We start from the raw sequence: 19930 nt of genomic DNA, 5'->3' as shown, positions 1-19930 counted from the left end.
CAGTGATCAAATGAGGGTCAAATGATGTCTGAGGGAGATGCGGCTGACGTGAACCCACGCACGCCGCCGTTGTGCTTCCTGTCCTGCTAAGCCTCGCCCATAGCCGCAATGTCCGACACCGAGTTTCTCCACCGATCCACCGCTCCGGTATGTCCCCCCCATGTTAAGCGCCAGGGGTAAAACCTATCCCGCGGGGAGCTGTTGCGGAGGACGGATGACCGAAAGCGAGACATTGCACCGCATTGTATTGAGCGGTTAACCTTGCCCACTCGTCCACCTGCCTAGCTGCTGACTTGCGGTGCGCTGAGCCCCGGGGACTGCTGAGGCTGCCGGGACTGTTGTGGCCTCGCACATTGACCACAGAAACCGAATGAATCGTGCAGGTCAGCGGTAAAGGCACTGAGCTGCAGAGGCTTCGGCAGACCCGAGATCCTGAGGTGAAGGGGCCTCATTTTTGAAAAGTGACGCATCGCTGCGTGAAAACAGCGATGCGTCACTTTTCACTGCGCACTCCTTATGACATTCCTGATGCGTCATATTTAATGTATGACGCATCATGTCGCAAGGAGTTACAGATACGTCAGTATTTCTGACGTATCTGTAAGCGCAAAAGTGACGCATTGCTGGAGTGTGTCACAAAAGTGACGCAACTCCAGCAATGCGTCCTTTCACATGGGGAAAGCCCCATGTGAAAGGGCTTGCGTCAGTCTTACGCCTGCTGTGAGGCAGGCGCAAGATTTTGACGCAACAGCGTCCTAAAAGTGACACAGTGAAATCTCATAGATTTCACTGCGTCACTATTACGAGGCTTTTTGCGGTGGAACGCCCCCTCTGCATACATTATACCTGACGCAGGTATAATGTGGCGCAGGGGTTTAAAAAGTGACGCATCTACCTAGATGCCTAACTTTTTAAATATGGCGCAACAAGGCGCATTTTTTACACCGCTGGTGCGTCACAAAAAGTGATGCACCGGCGGCGCAAAACTGACGCAAGGCCTTCAAAAATAAGGCCCAAGGTCTGGACAGGCGGAGTGGGGTTTTGGAGTTTTGGAGCTGAGGTGAGCGAGGGTTGTGCCTCTCAAGTTTGAGGCTGTGACTAACACTGAGACTGTTGGGAGGATTTTTCTGTTTTGTTCCTCTGAAGCGGCTCTTGGAGCACATGGCTTATATATACCTCGCTTTTGCTTTCAATCTTGTAAAAGGAGCCTCTCTTCGTAATAAGGCTTTTCCTTGCCGGACCAAAGTATAGAATCGGTAAATTAAGAGTGACGCTCATTACTTTGTAAGTGATTCTTTATTTTAGGACGGAGCGCCGGGTACACACTTCTGCTCTGCGTGAAGCGGTCGGCGCCAATGGTTACAAGTGGCCGCCTTCCGTCTACGCGTGACGTGTTTCCTGTTCCGCCTAGCGGAACACTAGTGCGCTGACACAAGTGCGTCACCACATATCTCCCCCCTTTACACATCGTAAATCAACAATAAAAGTTCTTACTTCCAGTCCATGTTAAAGTCCTTGAATCTCTCTGGTGTCCTCACTTCTCTTCCTCTTCTGGTTCTCACCTTCATCGTTCCCTCTCTGCACTCCTGTTCCATGCTCTCCTTAACTTGCGTACCACTCTTGTCTTTCATGTCCTTGTCCATCTCTCCGTTCCTTCCGCTCCTCTGCTCTTCTTGCTCTCCTGCTCCGTTTTCCTCCTCGGCTACTTCCTGCTGTCCTTCTTCCACATCCACGTACCTTCCTCTGTTACTTTCTTCTTCTCCGTCTCTTCCGACATTCTCTAGACCATCTTCCACATCACATTCCTCCTTGATCATCCTGCTGCACTTGGCCATCCTGTCCTGCGACCATACCTTTCCGTCGCTTAGCAAGGCTGATCGGTCATACGGTTCCAAGACTTGTAATGGCGGCGAAAACTTGCTCTCACCCTTCTTCCTATGGACTGCCAGTTTGACTCTAACCCAGTCCCCTTTGTCCAGCTCTGCCTCCTTTACTTTGTGGTTCTTATTGAAGTGAGTAGTATAGATCTCCTGTGCTCTTTCTAGGTTTCTTTTCACTATTGCCGGAGACCATCTACTCTGTATCACCAACTTCCTCCACGCCTGATTGTCCTTGGTGAACGCTTCTCTCCCTCGCAAAACTTTGAACGGGCTGTACCCGGTGCTGCCCGGGGTGATCCTGTATGCCCATACCATCTTCTCCAGTTCCTTCTCCCAATCCAACCCGTCGTTGATGGCTGCTTGGATGGTTCCCATGATCACGCGGTTAAACCGCTCCACTTGGCCATTCCCTGCGGGGTGATAAATGGGTGGGTGCTTTACTTCAATCCCATTCCTTTCGGTGAAGGTTGTCCATCTTGTCGAGGTGAACTGAGGACCGTTATCACTAACGATGATCTTGGGAATGCCCTCTCTTAGGAATGTGGATTGTAAGAAGTTCACCACCGCCTCTGTGTCCATGGTTTCCCTTACTTCGATTTCAGGCCATTTGGAGAATTTGTCCACCAGCGCCACCACATATTTCTGAGTCCCTGTTTTGTTTAGGACTGGTCCCAAGATGTCTACTGACAGCACTTCCCACGGGCCATCCGGTATGGGGAACTTCCCAAGGGGTGGTCTGATCAGGTTTTGAGATTTGTCTGCCTTCGCACAAGATTCGCACTGTCTCACGTGCCTTTCTATTTGCATATCGACAGCCGGCCACCAGTAAGCCTGCCTGGCGAGGGCTTTGGTTTTGGTGATGCCCTGGTGTCCCTCATGTAGTAATCCCATCAGGTGTTCCAGTACTCCTTTGGGCGGTATCACCTTATCTCCTCTCAACAGGAAGATGGAGTCTTCTGCCAGAGATAGTTCCTCCCTGACCTCCCAGTATCCTCGGAGTTCTTCTCTTAGGTGCCTCTTTTCCGGCCACCCGTGGACTACATACCCCTTGATAGCTTCCAGATCTTCATCCTCTTTGTACGCCTCCTCCCACTCTTGTCTACTTATTGCCTTCTCTGTCTCCTGGATCGTGGGGACCACATAGCTGGCCCATTCTTGATCTTCCTGGTCACTCCTCGCTTCCATGGCAGCTGCCCTGCTGAGAAAGTCCGCCACCTTGTTTTGTGGCCCGGGAATGTGTTCCACGTCGTAGAGAAAGTCTAATAGGCGCAGGGTCATCTTTGCGATCCTTGGTGTGGCATGCGCATGGCCGCTTGATGTCAACACACGGACTAAGGGTTTGTGATCCGTTTTTACTAAGAATCTCGCTCCCCACAGGTACTGGCGGAATCTCTCCATGGCCCATACCACTGCCAGCATCTCTTTTTCCACCACACTGAACTTCTCTTCGTTGGGGGCCAGAGACCTGGATGCGAAGCTGACTGTGTGCAAGTCTCCATTTTCAGAGCGCTGCATTAGGACTGCTCCCAGTCCTCGGTCACTCGCATCGGTCGTGAGGATTGTCTCTGCCTGGGGATCGAATCCTTTAAGCGGGATGGCGGTGCTCATTTCTTTCTTTAAATTTTCGAACTCTCCTTGTTCCGCTTGACCCCACTGGAATCCGTTCCTCTCCTTGAGCAGCTGTCGTAGGTGGTGCGTTTTGGAGGCAAATTGTGGCACAAACTTGCTGTAGTATTCGGCCATTCCTAAGAATGACCGAACGTCCTCCTTTTTGCTCGGGGTGGGTGCGTCTTGAATGGCCTTCATGTTAGTGGCTTTGGGTCTGATTCCTTCTTCACTTATTTCGTGGCCTAAGTAAGTGACAGATTTCACTCCCAATCTGCATTTTGACCATTCCGCTGTCAGACCGTTGTCCTGTAGGATCTTGAACACCTTGTGGAGCTTCTCATTGTGGTCGTGCATGGACTTCCCCATTACCAAAATGTCATCCTGAAAGAATTGGACGTCGACCACTCCCCTCAACAATTTATGCATTATCTTTTGAAAGACTGCCGCTGCTGAAGCTAGGCCGAATGGCATCCTTAGGAACTCGTAGCAGCCAAATGGCGTGATGAAGGAGGTGAGGTGTGTGCAGGAAGGGTGTAGTTTGACTTGATGGTATGCCGAGGACAGGTCCACTGTCGAAAACCACTTGATGTTTTTGGTCTTGGACAACATCTCGTTTATGCGTGGCAGGGGGAATTTGTCAACGAGTATGTTTTTGTTCAACTCTCTCAGGTCCACGCATAATCTGACCTTGCCGTTGGGTTTTTGAGCTACCACCAAGGGGGAAAGCCACTCTGCACTCTCTATGGCCCTGATTACCCCTTCCTTCTCGAGCCTGTCCAATTCTTGCTGTACCGCCTCCCTACTTCTGAACGGGATGTTCCTTACTTTGTGCATCACTGGCTTTGCACCTTCCTTCAGTCTGATTAAGTGTTTGTATTTCACCAGCTCCCCAATTTGGCCAATAAACACTCTTGGGTACGCTCTTCTCCATGACTCCACATCGTCTCTTTTCTCCATGTCCATAAGCAGGATTTTCTCGATGCCCCCCGGATTCAACTGGATCCCTAAGGCTCCCTGATCTCTCCAGCTCAGGACTGAGGGGCCTTTCTCTGCTACGTACAGTTTGCACATCGCCTGGCGGTCTCTGAACTCGAATGACAGGGGACAATACCCCAACATTGGGATCCTCTGCCCAGTGTACGTGACTGGACGCAAGTCCATGGGACGCAGTTTCTCACCGTGTGTGGATGCAAATTTGTCTTCCCATACCTTCCTTTGGATGATCGAGATGGGGGCTCCGCTGTCCGCTATCATTTCTAACGGTATGCCACCGATGTGCATGTCCAACCGGGGCTTGTCGTTGCCTGAGTCATCCATCTCCAACACTTGGACGTCAATATACAGTATTTCCTCCTGGTCATCAGTACCCTCAGAGTCATTAGTATCGTCTTGCTGTTCTCGGTCAACGAATTTCACTGTGGCCCCTTTTGGTTTCCGGCGGCATACCTTCTCGTAATGGCCAAATATTCCGCAAAACGAGCACTTAGCTCGGAACGCCGGGCACGCTTTATCATTCCCTAGATGGTTGACACTTCCACATCTGTAGCAGCTCGGACGTCCTCCCTTAGCTCCCCTCTGGTCGGTGGAATACGTGGACTTCTGCTTCCTGCCCTCCGGTTTTTTCTGTGGCTCCCCCTGCCTCGGGCGGTCCCCTTTCTGTTGCGTTGATATCTGGCACACCGACTGCGTACCTCCTGAGTCTTTTTTGGCTGCTTGGGCACAGCGTTTTGATAGTTCGGCCTTCTTGACCATGGCCCAAATTTCTTTGAGTGGGGCATCTCCGTTTACCCACAGTTTGTCTTGGACATGGGAGCTCGACGTATGCATGATGATTTGGTCCCGGATGAGCTCGTCGTGTAGAGCACCGAATTTGCATGAGATGGCGAGCTTCTGCAGGGCAACAACATATTCATCTACTGTTTCGCTACTCTTCTGTTTCCTTTGGAAGAAATTGTAGCGGTCAATCGCGACACAAACCACGGGCCGAAAGTGCGCGTCCAAGTCGGCAATGGTGTGGCTGAAGACATCGTTGTCGGCTGCGTCTCTTTCTGCTTTCACAATGGTGTCGTAGATTCTTATTCCCTCCGGGCCCAGGTTGTGTAGCAAGATCTTCTTTCTGCGTTTGCTTGAGTATGGAGCGCCTGCCTCCTCCTCTAAAGCGTCGAGGTAGTTGAGGAAGTACCTCTTCCAGTCCTCCCATTGCCTCTCCGGTTCCCCTGGGTTGGTCAGGAATGGCACCAGTTGCGTGAGGGACGACGAGTGTACCGCCATTCTGCCTTCTCTGTTTCTGGAGGGTTGAACAGAGACCGTCTTCCCTTGGGGGCTGCCCGGAGCGTTGTGCTTGGTGGGGTCCCCTTCTTCTGGGTCACTTTCGCTGTCTACCCGTAGTTGTGCGTTGGAAGGGGTGAGTGGCGGTTGCGCCCCAGCCCCAGCCCCAGCTCCTGTCTGCACTCCTACAGACTCTTCAGGGCGAGTGTTCGAAGACTCTCCCCTGCCCTCACTCTGTTCCGCCAGCTTGCTCGGCGGGTCCTGCTCTCCTTGGGGTGGTGCTCCCCACTGCCCCTTGGTTCGCCTTCGTTGGCGCGGGCTTGGTCGCTACGCTCGCTCGCCCTTCCGAGCCTCCGTGGCGCCTGGTGCCCCGTGTGTCTGCAGGCCTACCTCCGCCGTTGTGCAGTCCTGCGTGCTTCGAAAGGGGTGTGCGCCGTGTGGAGCCAGGTGTAGGCCTTTGCCACGCTCCGTCCTGCTGGTCAGCACGTGGAAATCGAGTCCGCCGATGGGATCAGCGTTTTCCGATCTCAAACGCCGTTTGCTTGCATCTGGGGTTCTGCGTCAATTCCATTGCCTCGTCGCCATTATAGAATCGGTAAATTAAGAGTGACGCTCATTACTTTGTAAGTGATTCTTTATTTTAGGACGGAGCGCCGGGTACACACTTCTGCTCTGCGTGAAGCGGTCGGCGCCAATGGTTACAAGTGGCCGCCTTCCGTCTACGCGTGACGTGTTTCCTGTTCCGCCTAGCGGAACACTAGTGCGCTGACACAAGTGCGTCACCACACAAAGCGCTTCAAATTGAGTAGTTAAATCGACTATTCCACTCGCAGCCTTTATTCTCCGGCTGCATTTATGGCGGCTAGAGCTAGGGGCAAGCAGGTCAAAACGGACCTAGCAAGGGAGCTTTTAAAATCGCCACCAGTGACCATACCTGTACCTGTGGCTAAGGGAGGGGAGAAAAAAGGCAGAAGAAATATGCAACAAAGGAGTGCTTTAAAGCTCAAAGCGTTGGAAGCAGCAGAGAAACATAGACAAAATAACTACAATGCTTTAAACAAGTTAGCTGAAGAAGAGGACTTGGAGGAAGGGGAGGAGGACGAAGATGCAGAGACACTATCTGAACTTTCAGCAGAGTTGAGCCTTTTGGCTGTCGGAGAGAAAGGTGAGGGAGATGGGGAAGACAAGGTTGACAAGGTAGATAAGATGGACGACACGGCCAACGCTGGTAACATTGTCAAAGAGTTTCCTAAGAGGGCAGAGAGCCAATCAACTCCCCAGCAGTATACTCTCTTCTCTAAACCGCTGCTCCAATAGGGTCAATTTACAAGTACACCTACCCGGGGAGAGATTAACCAAAGGGGAGCAAGTGGCACGGTGGAGCAAGAGGCTTCTAACGTAAGAGGGAACACAATAAATTCAGCAATGCCAGTGATAACTGCGACGCCTGCGCTGCCGGTGGCAGTGGCAGAGACAGAGGCAGGCTTAGAAGAAATGCCAGCTGCAAATGATAGTTCGCCCCCCCCTATCATTATATCTAAAGCTATTCATAATCGGGCTTCTTCGGCCCCCTGCACCGTCTTGCCCCAGACCTCGCCTCAGCCTCTCTCACACTCCAAATCGCAATTCCACCTTCATCATAGTCCTGCCAAAACTGAAAGGATAGCTCACTCTGCAGTTAAAGAACCACCTGCGAATATCGACTCCCTACCATCACTTACAGTCATGACAGACCCGGATCAAGGCACAAGCCCAGACGCGATTCAACAGGACGAGTTAGTAAACTCTGTGGAGGATATGCTTGCCACTATACTCCGCGAATTAAGGGATTTTAAAATCTCCCAAGCTCACAAAATATCATAGCTACATAACACGTTCACGAAAATGGAGGAGTGCCTTGGAAATCTCCCCATGAGGGTCTCGGAGGCCGAAGCTCGGATTTTGACCCTAGAAGATACCCTAACGACGATGCAGAAAGACCTTCACGCAGTAAATAGAGAAAAATCTCAAGTAGCGGAAAAACTGCAGGACTTGGAAAATTATAATAGGCGGTCCAATCTACGCTTAGTGGGTATTTCCGAGGGCCTGGAAGATAAGGATGTGGTAAAATGGTCAGAGTCCCTGTTAAAAAAAAGCCACACCTGATCTGCAAGGCGATTTAACAATTACAAGGGCACACAGAGTCCCTGCGCACAAACCCAATAATTTGAAATACCCTCGCACAATATTGCTTAACTTCTCAGACTATAGGGTAAAAGAGAGAATCCTAAACACTGCCTTTTCGAAGAGATCATTCAACGTTGATGGAGTGAATAACTTTCTGATTTTCTCGGATATGTCAGCAGCATCTGCCCACAGACCCAGGGATATTGTCAAGATGATTGACTCCTTTAAAACTAAGGGTGCTCAAGCCATGATTGTACAACAATCTGAACTGAAGGTGTTAGCCAAAGGGAAATTTTTTATTTTTACAGATTTACAAGAAGCTCAGTCATTCCTTGAAGGTCTTGGTACATAGCTGTATGCTGGTTATCTAAAGATTTTTTGTGGCTGAGTAAGAAAGGGGAGCCTACAAGGGGGATAGGAAGCACACAAGGATGCAATAAAATGGCATCCACAAAGAAGAAAAGGACACAGAGAGGGACGGTAGTGGGTCACGGGGGGTCACCGTCCACTCTAGGGGGGGAAAGGGGGGTAAAGGGGGGTGTTGCAGGGGGAAAAAAAGAAGAGTTCATACACTAAGAAACTGTTTGGTCAAATATCGACACAGCCATGGTATGGAAAACTTTAAGAATAACTTTGCAGTAGGAGTTTGTTATATGTTAATTTATTTTTTCTTTTCAGTACGAGAGGATTTTAGTGGAGGTATCTTATTCTCATTAGTCTTGATCGTAAGAATGTGAAAACCATGGTAGCGTGTCTTAAAGGAGAAACGGCTGAAAGGTCTGAGTGCTTTGCTAATTGCACTTTAATTGCTTATTTTGCACAATGGTCAGTTACACAAGGTTATATATTTTCTCTCGTTATCAGCATTATTTCCATGCTTTTGCTCGTTGTATCCTTCTATTTTACGTTTTGTATAACCGGTACGCATTTGCACTTTAAGTATTGAAGTTCAATACCTGCTTTTTGCACTTGGAATATGAGAACTGTGCATTTTGCACATAAGGGTGTTGTATTATTCGAATTACAGCCTTGTACTTTGCATTTTGCACTTTAATCTGCTGCTCCTCCTTAATCGTCTGCTGCTATTGAAGCATTGTATTGCGTATTTGCACAAGTTTCTATATTTTTTATATGTATTGTCCTTCCATCTTTATTGCGTATTTTGCACACAAGGGGCCTCATTTATGAGGCCTTGCGTCAGTTTTGCGCTGCGGATGCGTCACTTTTTGTGACGCATCGGCGGCGTAAAACATGCGCCTTGTTGCGCCATATTTAAAAAGTGACGCATCTAGGTAGATGCGTCACTTTTTAAACCCCTGCGCCACATTATGCCTGCGTCAGGTATAATGTATGCAAAGGGGGCGTTCCCCCGCAAAAAGCCTCGTAATAGTGACGCAGTGAAATCTATGAGATTTCACTGCGTCACTTTTAGGATGCTGTTGCGTCAAAATCTTGCGCCTGCCTCACAGCAGGCGTAAAACTGACGCAAGCCCTTTCACATGGGGCTTTCCCCATGTGAAAGGACGCATTGCTGGAGTTGCGTCACTTTTGTGACACACTCCAGCAATGCGTCACTTTTGCGCTTACAGATGCGTCAGAAATACTGACATATCTGTAAGTCCTTGCGACATGATGCGTCATACATTAAATATGACGCATCATTGGTGTCGCAAGGAGTGCGCAGTGAAAAGTGACGCATCGCTGTTTTCACGCAGCGATGCGTCACTTTTCATAAATGAGGCCCCTGGGCGTTATTTCTTCTAAACTACACCCCTGTATTTTGCACTTTATATGTTGCTCTTCTCTGTCTGTTTGCTGCTATTGTAGTATTACTTTGTTTATTTGCTTATTTGCATAAGGAGAGGTTTAAATCTTTCCCGAATATTTCATATTTACTAGTTTTTCAAACATCTGAACCATTGAGCAACAAATAATATGTTGAAGTTTATCTCCTTGAATGCAAATGGTTTAAACAAAACTTTGCCATTGAGTGTTGGTTAAAAAGCCTCAGCCCGGATGTGATTTATTTACAAGAAACTCACTACAGAACCCAGGCTGAATCGGACAAAATCTTCAAGGGCTGGGTTAGTCATAAAATCTCTTCAGTAGCCGGGTTGGCGCAGAGAGGAGTATGCATACTTATAGGAAGACATGTAGGCTATTCCCTGGAAGGGGCTCTTACAGACCCCAGTGGTAGATGGGCACTTGTGCATGGTAAATTCAATCATGCAAACATAATCTTTGCCACAATCTACGCACCAGTCATAGATGACCCTCTCCCAATTTTACAATTAAAACAAGCTATAACGGGCCTAACCGGACAAATAATATGGGGGGGAATTTTAATTTTTTACAAAATCCTTTAGTTGATTCCTCCAAAAAAGATCGGCGTCAGAATAAACCCCAAGTTGCTTTTGCTATACAAAGTTGTAAACTAGATCTCGATGTCACCGATCATTGGTGATTTAGTAATACTCTTAAACGCAAATATTCTTGCTACTCCGCAAAATACAATTCAGCATCCAGATTAGACAACATCCTACGGATTGGAGGCACATAAATATGCCCACCTACCAAACGCGTTTTCAGATCATGCAGCTCTTTATATGGAGTTAACATTAGGGAGACAAGAATCAGAGCCTCCGAGAAGATGGTATTTTAATAAATTGAACCTTTTGGACATACAATGGTTTGCAGACATTGAGGAGGAGATTGAGCAGTTCTTGGCACAGAATAGAGGCACAGCTCGAATAAATACAACCTGGGATGCATTTAAGGCCACTTTGCGGGGAATAATTACCTCCAAATAAATACCAAAGCAGAAGGCAAGAAGGGAGGTGAAAATTAAATTACAAACAAATCTTACGCAGGCAACCCAAGAACACTATAGGGAGAGATCCGCACTTTCCAGGCAAAGGTTATCTGAAGCAAAGTGTAAAATGAAGGATTTCTATTACGACTTAGGCGATACTAACAGTAACCTTTATGCCCAAAAAATATATGAGGAGAGCGAGTAACAGGAAAACTCTTGGCCTGGCAAGCCAAAGAAAATCAGGCTCGAAATAGGATAGAGCAACTAACCGACCCAGCCACCAAAGTTCATGTAAAGACTACTGCTTCCATTGGCGAGTTGTTTTTAAAACATTACAAGGGAGTTTACCAAGCTACTGTAGGGGCTACATCCAAAACCATCGGGGAGTTTTTAGAGTCACTCGAAATACCCAAATTAGATCATGGGGATAAGAAATCGCTGATCGAGGACTTTACAAAGTCAGAATTAGATGAGGTCATTTGCTCTCTTCCCAACGGTAAGGCTAATGGGGACAACGGTTTCCCTGTCGAATTCTTAAAAAAACTTGAAGGCACTTTGCTTAAAGAATTCCTACTTTTAGTTAATTATTTATTACAAGGAGGACCTCACCCGGACTCTTACCATTCGGCAGTGGTGGTTAGTATCTTAAAAAACAGAAAAGGATAAGGAAAATACAAATTTATATAGGCCCATAAGTCTTTTAAATACAGATTATAAATTTTTTCCGAAACTACTAGCGAACCGGCTGAATAAAATAGTAGGGTCTCTTATAGGCCCTGATCAGTGTGGTTTCATAGCAGGTAGGCATCACCACACGAATACAGCATTTTTATTGGAGGCACTGGATTATTTTAAAATTAATAAGGTGAAAGCACAAATTTGGCTTTTAGATACTGAGAAAGCTTTCGACTTGGTGTCATGGGATTGTCTTTTTGCTATTTTGCACAGCTTTGATTTTCCGATTGTTTTTATTTCCCTCTTAAAACAACTTTATACGAACTCCAGGGCACAGATTATTATTAATAATTTTAATATTGGGACATGTCTGGTCAGTAGAGGCACGCGTCAAGGATGTCATCTGTCGCCAATTTTATTTGCTTTATTTATCGAACCGTTTGCGATTGCAATCAGGGACACAATGACCGATACAGTACCAGTAGCAGGAATGACAAATATAAAATTATATGCTGATGACATTGCCCTCTTTTTAGATTCAAAACCCTCAAGTCAAGTAAAAATTTTAAAAATCTTTTCTGACTTTCAAAAGTTAGGGGGCTATAAGATAAATGTCAACAAGACGGAAATAATTTTAGCTAACTGCACTGAAGACACTTTACTGCCGGAATTTAGGCAGATTTACAACACACCCCCAAAGAAATATCTGCGAATATTTATCTCGGATAACTTGGAAGATCTGTATTCGCTAAACTATATACCCCTGTTAAAAAAGGTTGGGTCTCAATTAGATCGTTGGAATCTATTGCCATTGTCTTTAATAGGACGGGCAGCTTTAATACGTATGTCTATTCTACCTCTTTTTAACTTCCTTTTTAGCGCGGCCCCTTGTGCAATTCAAGTTTACTTTTTTTAAAAAGTAGATGCTTTGATTTCCCTCTTCCTTTGGTCAAACATTTTTTCCAGGCTTGCACTTAGCACCTTGTACCTCCCATCTGCGCAAGGAGGGTTGTCCCTTCCAAATATCAGAGAATATTACTTTGCTTCTTTTGCACATCATAGTTTCAGGTTTTTTTTTTAGACGATCATGAGGCAGACAATTTTTTTATGAAGAAGATGTTGCTCGTATCTAAAATTACTGATCCTGTTAGAATTACGAAGGATCCAAAGAAGGTCCGTTATAAGTCCCTACAGTGGATATTTAAACAGAAAACTCAGCTCTTGAAATGTTGTGGTATTTTCAAAATAAGCAGTACAATGGATTTAATCAATTTTAGCTTTGGAGAGGGGGCTGTCTAAACAATAATATAGCGAGACTTTGGAAGGAGAATGGCTTTGAGAAAATCGAGGACTTCCTCTTACGGAATAGATGGAAATCCTGGGAGGAAATCTCTAGACAGATCCACCACTCCTCTACAATATTGAAATGGTCTTTTTTTATGCTCTATGCGGAGCTTAGGGAGCTACATATAGGTAACCTATTCTATAAAAAAGACTTGTCTATAGCATTAAATAATCCAACACAAAAGAAGATCAGCATTTGGATTAAAATACTAAAAGAGCACAACGCAATCGATTCCTTCAATAAGATCAGAGAAAGGTGGAAAAAAAGGGAAGACATTGAAATTAGCAAACTGACATGGGATAAGATTAATAAATTTAATAAAACCATCTTTCGCGGTGCTAATTTTAAACATATGCAATTTTATAATAAATGGCTAATTTATAGAACTCCCTCATTCCTCCACAGTATTTATCCCCAAGTTGTTGATAAGTACTTCCGTTGTGAAGAAAAGGGCACCTGGAAGCATATCGTCTGGGAGTGCCCCAAAATACAGGAATTTTGGAAGGAAATAGAAAAATATCTCTGTACCATGACCAAAGCCTTTATTTCATTTGATGAGTTAACTTCAGTCCTAGGCTGCTCCCCGAATCACACTCCATACGATGAGTCTTTATTTATAGCATCTCTAATAGCTAAATCGCTTATTTTGCAGTCCTGGAAATCAGAGATAATACCAACCCTACAAGCAGGGAAGGTAAAACTATTACGGATTCAGGGCAGGGAAAGAAAATACGCACTGAGATCAGGGGCCCTTAGGAAATACAATAATTACTGGAGTGTGTTTGAATCCTAGTCAGACCCTCTTGGATATCTATTTTTAAACTACTTCTAATATTAATCTGCTGGATCGCAATTAAATTAAGCACTTTGCACATTGCACTTTATAAGTATGTTTTAAATTGTGAAATTTGAACACGTTTCCGTATCTGAATAAAGTTAGTTTAAGCTAGGATTGGTTTCTGATTCTTTCATTTTTTGTAATGTAAAGTAATATCTTTCTCTGTGTTTATGCACAAGGACTTTACTCCGTACTGTATTAATTCTGCTGTTGTGTCATGTAATGATTATTTTGTGCTATTTGAACTCTCAATAAAAAATATTATTTTAAAAAAAAGTGAGGGTCAAATGATGGATAATTTCTGTGCAAATTGTGGATCTGGCTTATATCGAAGTTGGATCCGGAGTCATGGTTCAATGACCCTTCATTATTTTGGTAAATATAAGCCGTATAACCACACATAAAGTCAGTCATTTAACAGTCAGCGATAGGCTGTAATTACAAGTCTCTCAACATTTACAAATTACATTTTGGTATAATTTCCTAAAAACAGTCTCTAATACCTGATCCTCAAATCCTGGATAAGCATTGTTAATAAATAAGCAGGTAGACCTTTCCTAAAGTTCTGTGTATTGATGGCCGGCGCTCTTTGTTGCAAGTCTATTGCATTCGCTTTTTTACTTAGAATACTTATTTGAGTTTTAAGACTATTTTAAAATGTGCTATCATATTTGGGTCATGTCATATTTGTTAAATTGGTGTCATGTTCTAACAAGAAAATCCAACTATTTCAAAAGGAAAATAAAAGGATGATCCTTGTCTTTTATTGCTTTTCTAGCTCTTGAAGGATGATGTTGGCGAAAGTGCACTCTCCTATTCATGTAGGTATAATCATCCACAGCAATGTAGCAATTAATACTGTGTACCTTGCTGAGACAAAGTTAAATTCCTGTCTAGTAGATGTCGCATCATCGTCTTCCCGGGCACTTGAGAACCACAGTACTTTCCGTTGCTCCGCAGATGCTGATGTCTGTTACCTGGGTCTGTTTCCTCTCGTGCTCCTGGCTGCTGCTCCTTCTCTCTGTTCAACTCCAAAATAACAATTGTCCGCCTGAGGGTTTGCAGCTGCCTTTTAAGGTGACTCTTCAGCTAGTCCACTTCAGGGTTTTCATCTCTTTTCTGTTCCCTTTCCATCATGACTGTTGGTTTCTTGGTTTCTTCGTGACTTTCCCAATCCATTATGTCTCTGTCATTTGGTATTTGATAATTTTTCCTGGAAGAGGCACGGTCAATCACATCAGGAGGGTTATTGCGTTATTCAATCACACAAATGTACAACAAGCACTGCTCGGACTGATTTAACTAGATGCTCAAAAGGCGTACAACCGTGTCTCTGGGGATTTTCTTTGGGCAATGAGTGTGGACTCAATTAAATCATGGGCAGGTTTAGCGATATTTGTTTTTAGTTTAGATTTTTTTTCTTCTTTTTATGAAGTGCAAATTAGTATTTATTATTTATGTATTATTGAATTCTTATAGTTCTGTAAATTCTAAGGATGTAAAGCAAAAGATTATTTTATACCTCTCTCCTTTTCTCCTGCTTGTAACCTGCATTCTTTTCTTCTAATTGACGTCCTGGTAACTGCTGGTCTTGCTTTGAAAGAAATGTATTGTGGAAAAAAATAGCTGGCTTAAAAAAATCAATAAAAAAATAACAAAAAAGAGATGGGGTGACAACACATTGTGATTATTTCTATCTCCTTTCTTGGATATGGGAACGATAACCGGGTGCAACCAGGTCTTTGGTGGCCCTGTCTTACAGAAGGCATTCAAAACGTTAGTCAGGAGGGGAGTCCAAAAGTCAACATTATCTTTAAATAAATCTGCAGGGATCCCATCAGGACTGGGTGCAGCATTTACCATTGCATGTTTTACGGTTTAGACACCACATAGGTTTAATGACTTCAAATTGCCATACACCTCTTTAAAGCGCTCTACCAATCTATCGGGTGCAAAACCTGTAGCGATCTCTGTCTCAGTATCATTATTAAAGAAAGGGCTATTTATCATGTTCCAAACCAGCCTTGAATCCTTCAGATTACTAGCTGCTATCAGGGACTCGCAGGCCTCAGATCTGATCTCTCTTTTTCTGGTCGCAGGTGCTGATCTATAGGACTTATGCCACATCCTGACAATGTTGACATCTCATGGAACCATTTTAATCCGTTTATATAGGTCTCCATGTACTTTAGAGCAGTTGGAATCAAACCATTTAAAAGGTGTATGTGGGTTGTTCACAGTCTGAAGAGTAAGCATCCCCCCAATTGATATGCACAAAAAGTTAAAGAATCTTGTAATCTCAGTGGGGCCCCCACCAACATTCAAACACATAAGGATTGCCTCCCTATTATGTGGAGAGTGTTACTAAAGAACTTCTGTTTGTCAACCCTTTCCCATTTCTGTACTACTTTTTTGTTTTTTGTTAGCAACTAGGGGAACAGACACCCTACTGATTTTGATATGTTGTGTACAACAAGAAAGGGAAGTTGCAAGTAAGTTGTGATCATTGTCTTGAACGTCATACCCTGAAGGAAGCACTAGCATACCCTGTGTGAACAAAATGAAGTCAATAATACAATGACCATCCCTACCTATGAATGTTGGCTTTAGAATAGTGGATCCAGCAAGTGAGTCAAAAGCAAAGTACAGTCGGTACTTAACAACAAGCTCATTAAATAACATCTCCACAGAGCTTGTAGTTGAAGTATGTTAAAGATTCACCAAAGATATCACTTAAGCCACAAATCACCATGCCTGCTCAATCCCAACAACTAATATTAACATTACCCATCCATAGTAGAAAGAAACGCTTCCCAGAATGGGTGAAAAATCTCTCTAGCTCCCTACTCCTGGTATTAATAATATTACAATTGTTGGTATCAAAGCAGTTATTATAATAATTAATAAGAAGAAGTTTCTTGGTGTAATACCCCTGCCAGAGGAGTTGAAAGATACAAACTCTCACATCCGCTCTAATAACACGGCCAGGAAATGTGGTGGATATCAGGGTCAAAACCCGCCCTTAGGTCTACCTGAGAGCCCCGGGATAGCTGGTGTTAACGTTGTATATGACCTGGGTTAACAGACCATGTATCTTGAAGTGTAATAATTTTGTGACTAAATATATGGTCTAACCACAGGGAATCACACTTTTTGGAGCCCAAACTAGCCACATTCCATGTTCCTATTTCCCCATTGTCTCTGGTAGAAGTCATTATTGAATATTTTGCAAGCCTGAACAGGGGAATCTTTAGCCACATATACCCTTATTACCCTCAAAGCTGGTTAAAGCATCACAAGACCCAGGCGTAACAAGGGCAGTACAATTTGTCAGTCTCCAAGATCACATGGGGCAAGGGCAGCATATCTATAATCAAATGAAAGACGGTGTGTTAAAATAGGAGCCCCCTCCCCCTTGAACCCTGGAATCAACTTGCGAGTCATGAGCAGTCTTAGGTCTGTAGAAAACCCCCAAATGGACATCTACAGTTCGGCTTTGAGTCTCCCTATAGTTATAAAGTTTCGAGAAGATTCTTCTTACTGTAAACTTGTTCCTAAAATTAACAATGACAGTCACAATCATCCTGTTTGGGACTATTGCCAATCCATGCAACTCTTTGTACCATATTTATATCCCTGTGTAGTGTAGTACTTTCTTTCAGCCGAGGTTAAACTCATGGGTGACCTTGTTGAGTATGTGGTCCTGCCTTTCCGCTTTACCAGGGCCCAGAGGGCCTTACAAAATTATAATATAGGGTGAAGTTAGCAGGTAAAAGGCCCAAAACACGCTGATTTTGAGCTCTCAAAGAGCTGTTTTGTACAGGGACAGTGCTGGCCGAAGTTCCCTGCTTGGGGGCAGAGACTTTGGGGGTCATACTCCCGGGAATTGGGACCGTCCGCAATGTCTGCGGCAGTCGGCACCCACAATTAGGATGCACCCGCCACACTGGCGGGCGCATCGTGCATTTGTAACATCTGGCGGGAGGTGCTGAAAGCACCGCTCTCCGGAATGCCACAAAAGCAGGTTCTGCCTTTCAATGCACAGCGTGACAGGCACCGCGTGGTGCCTGCCACATTGTACATTGAAATGCAGTACCGGAGGTACCCCCCATGTGCACCCCCCCCCCACCCCACAGAATGGCGGGCCCCCAATGTTGAAGACCGCATGCCTTTCCGTGGCGGCGTGGCTGCCATGGAAAGGCACACGCCGCCACGGAAAGGCATGTCCTCCCCTGCATACTAATATGGATTGTGGTGTTTACCAGACACCGCCACCATATAAACAGCTTTTCCGCCCGGTAGGCCATCGGGCGGATTGCCTACCAGCGGAAAACCAGCGGACGGTCTTTCCTTCCGCCGGGTTCCCCCCTGCCATAGTAATATGGAGGGGGGAATTGGCATGCGGGCGGCAACAAATGTCGGGCTGATCGCCACCACCATGCGGGTGGTGGCGATCCGCCTGACATGCTAATTGGCCTCAAAATCTTTACGTGGATACTCGCAGGGGCAGAATCTTTGATTAAAAAAGAAAAGGCTATCATCTCATGTTGAAGTATATACATCCTCTTTAGGCAGGTCACATCTATGTCCCGCATTTGAGTGAAGTTTTATCAATAGATTTTCCATTGCTCCGAGACAACTTGATATGGTTTCCATAAAGGCAACCAGCTGTTCCTCCAATTGTTCATGCACAGAACAAACAAAATTGAAATCCCTTTTGACATGACTGCTTTAGTAGAGTTTTTATTGAAGCAGGTGGCCCACGACAGGATACATTTGACCCTTTTTTTGGCAGTTCTATTTGTTAGAACGCCGATGCCCTGTTTATTTTCTTTGTTGGGGGTGAGATGCACAATAAATCGACACTTTTCTAAGGTCTCTGGATAGCAGCCTCTTCAATAGTTGCCGGCGTGTCAGATACACAGGGGTTAGTCCTACTACCCTGCTGTCAGATCTGCCAGAATGTGATTCAATTAACAACAATGATTGGAGTAGTCTGGAATCAGTAGAGGCATTACTAGCAGTGGGCCCAAGTTTTCCTTTGTTAGCCCCTGTAACGTTGTTTATCTGCACTGTAACTGCATCAAGTTCGTGTTCAATAACCCCCATTGCATTAGATAAACAAGCATTTGCAATGCAATAGGTCTCGCCTTTGGGACCTTACATGTATTTAGCTATGCCGCACATTAGCCTGGGTGCTGAAACATCTACTGTTCTTTAACATGGAGGGAAAGTAAGCACCAAACTGTGTGACATGCCAGGTCTGGGAACACATGGACAGAAATATTGCCTTTCAGCTGGAAACAGTAAAGTCAAAAGTTCTATTTTTAATATAAAATCTGGGCCTTCGGTGGTCACATCATTGAAAAAACAAGATTTGAAAATTAAATCTATTGTCTATGGGTGCTCATGGAAGACAATTCCTATGGACTGGAATCTAGAGAATGCTACAATGATTCTGGTATTTTACTGACCTCTGCTGGTCGTTTTCTATCAAAAAAGTTCAATAGAGGCAAGAGAAATTAAAAAAAAAAAAGTTCCTCAGCAGAAAGCAATTCTGGTATTTTACTGAGCTCTACTGGTCGTTTTCTATCAAGACGGTTAAATAGAGGCAGTTCAACAAGCAGAAAGCAATTCTGGTATTTTGCTGACCTCTACTGATCGTTTTCTATCAAGACAGTTAAACAGAGACAGTTGAACAGAAAGAAAAGTCCCTAAGTGGAAGTAGACACGTCCTAGGGCTGATCTCCAGAGCCCACAAAGTAATACACATATAAGTATATACTAAAGTATATACATCTGATCTGTGCGGTATCAAAATATTAGGGTAATGCTTGGCTGATCCTCTTAAAGCTCAGTAATAGCAAGAGTCTTTATGGACCAAATGCTGTCTTACGTGTCAACTGTGAAGTTCATCTGTTTTTACTGTATATAGTGTATAATCCCTCTTTTTAAATGGTCTTTTTATATTATCTTATCAACTTTTTAAAACTGTTCACAGTTGTATGTAATGTCGAATATTTGATCCCCAAAATATGTGTTATGCTTTTATGATATTTTATATCGAATAAAGTACATACAACAACAATATACAAGAGGTCTTGAATGCTCGACCTAAAAAAATAGTTATAGGGTTGGTAGTGAGTCTTTACTTACCAGCAGGTTGTAGTCCCTTCCTTTTCCCCATATTTCCTTTGGTGGTGAAGGATATGAAGACCACAGATAGTTAAGTGGAAGAAATAGTAGCCGGAACTAGAAGGGTGCCCCAGCCTCTTCTAGGCGCAGACAGGCCCACTTTTGGCCTGGTCTTCACCGAGAGCGTGCCGCACATGACCTCA

Source organism: Lissotriton vulgaris, chromosome 12 (assembly GCF_964263255.1).
Source record: "Lissotriton vulgaris chromosome 12, aLisVul1.2, whole genome shotgun sequence".
Taxonomy (NCBI): domain Eukaryota; kingdom Metazoa; phylum Chordata; class Amphibia; order Caudata; family Salamandridae; genus Lissotriton; species Lissotriton vulgaris.
This window is presented reverse-complemented; position numbering follows the sequence as displayed.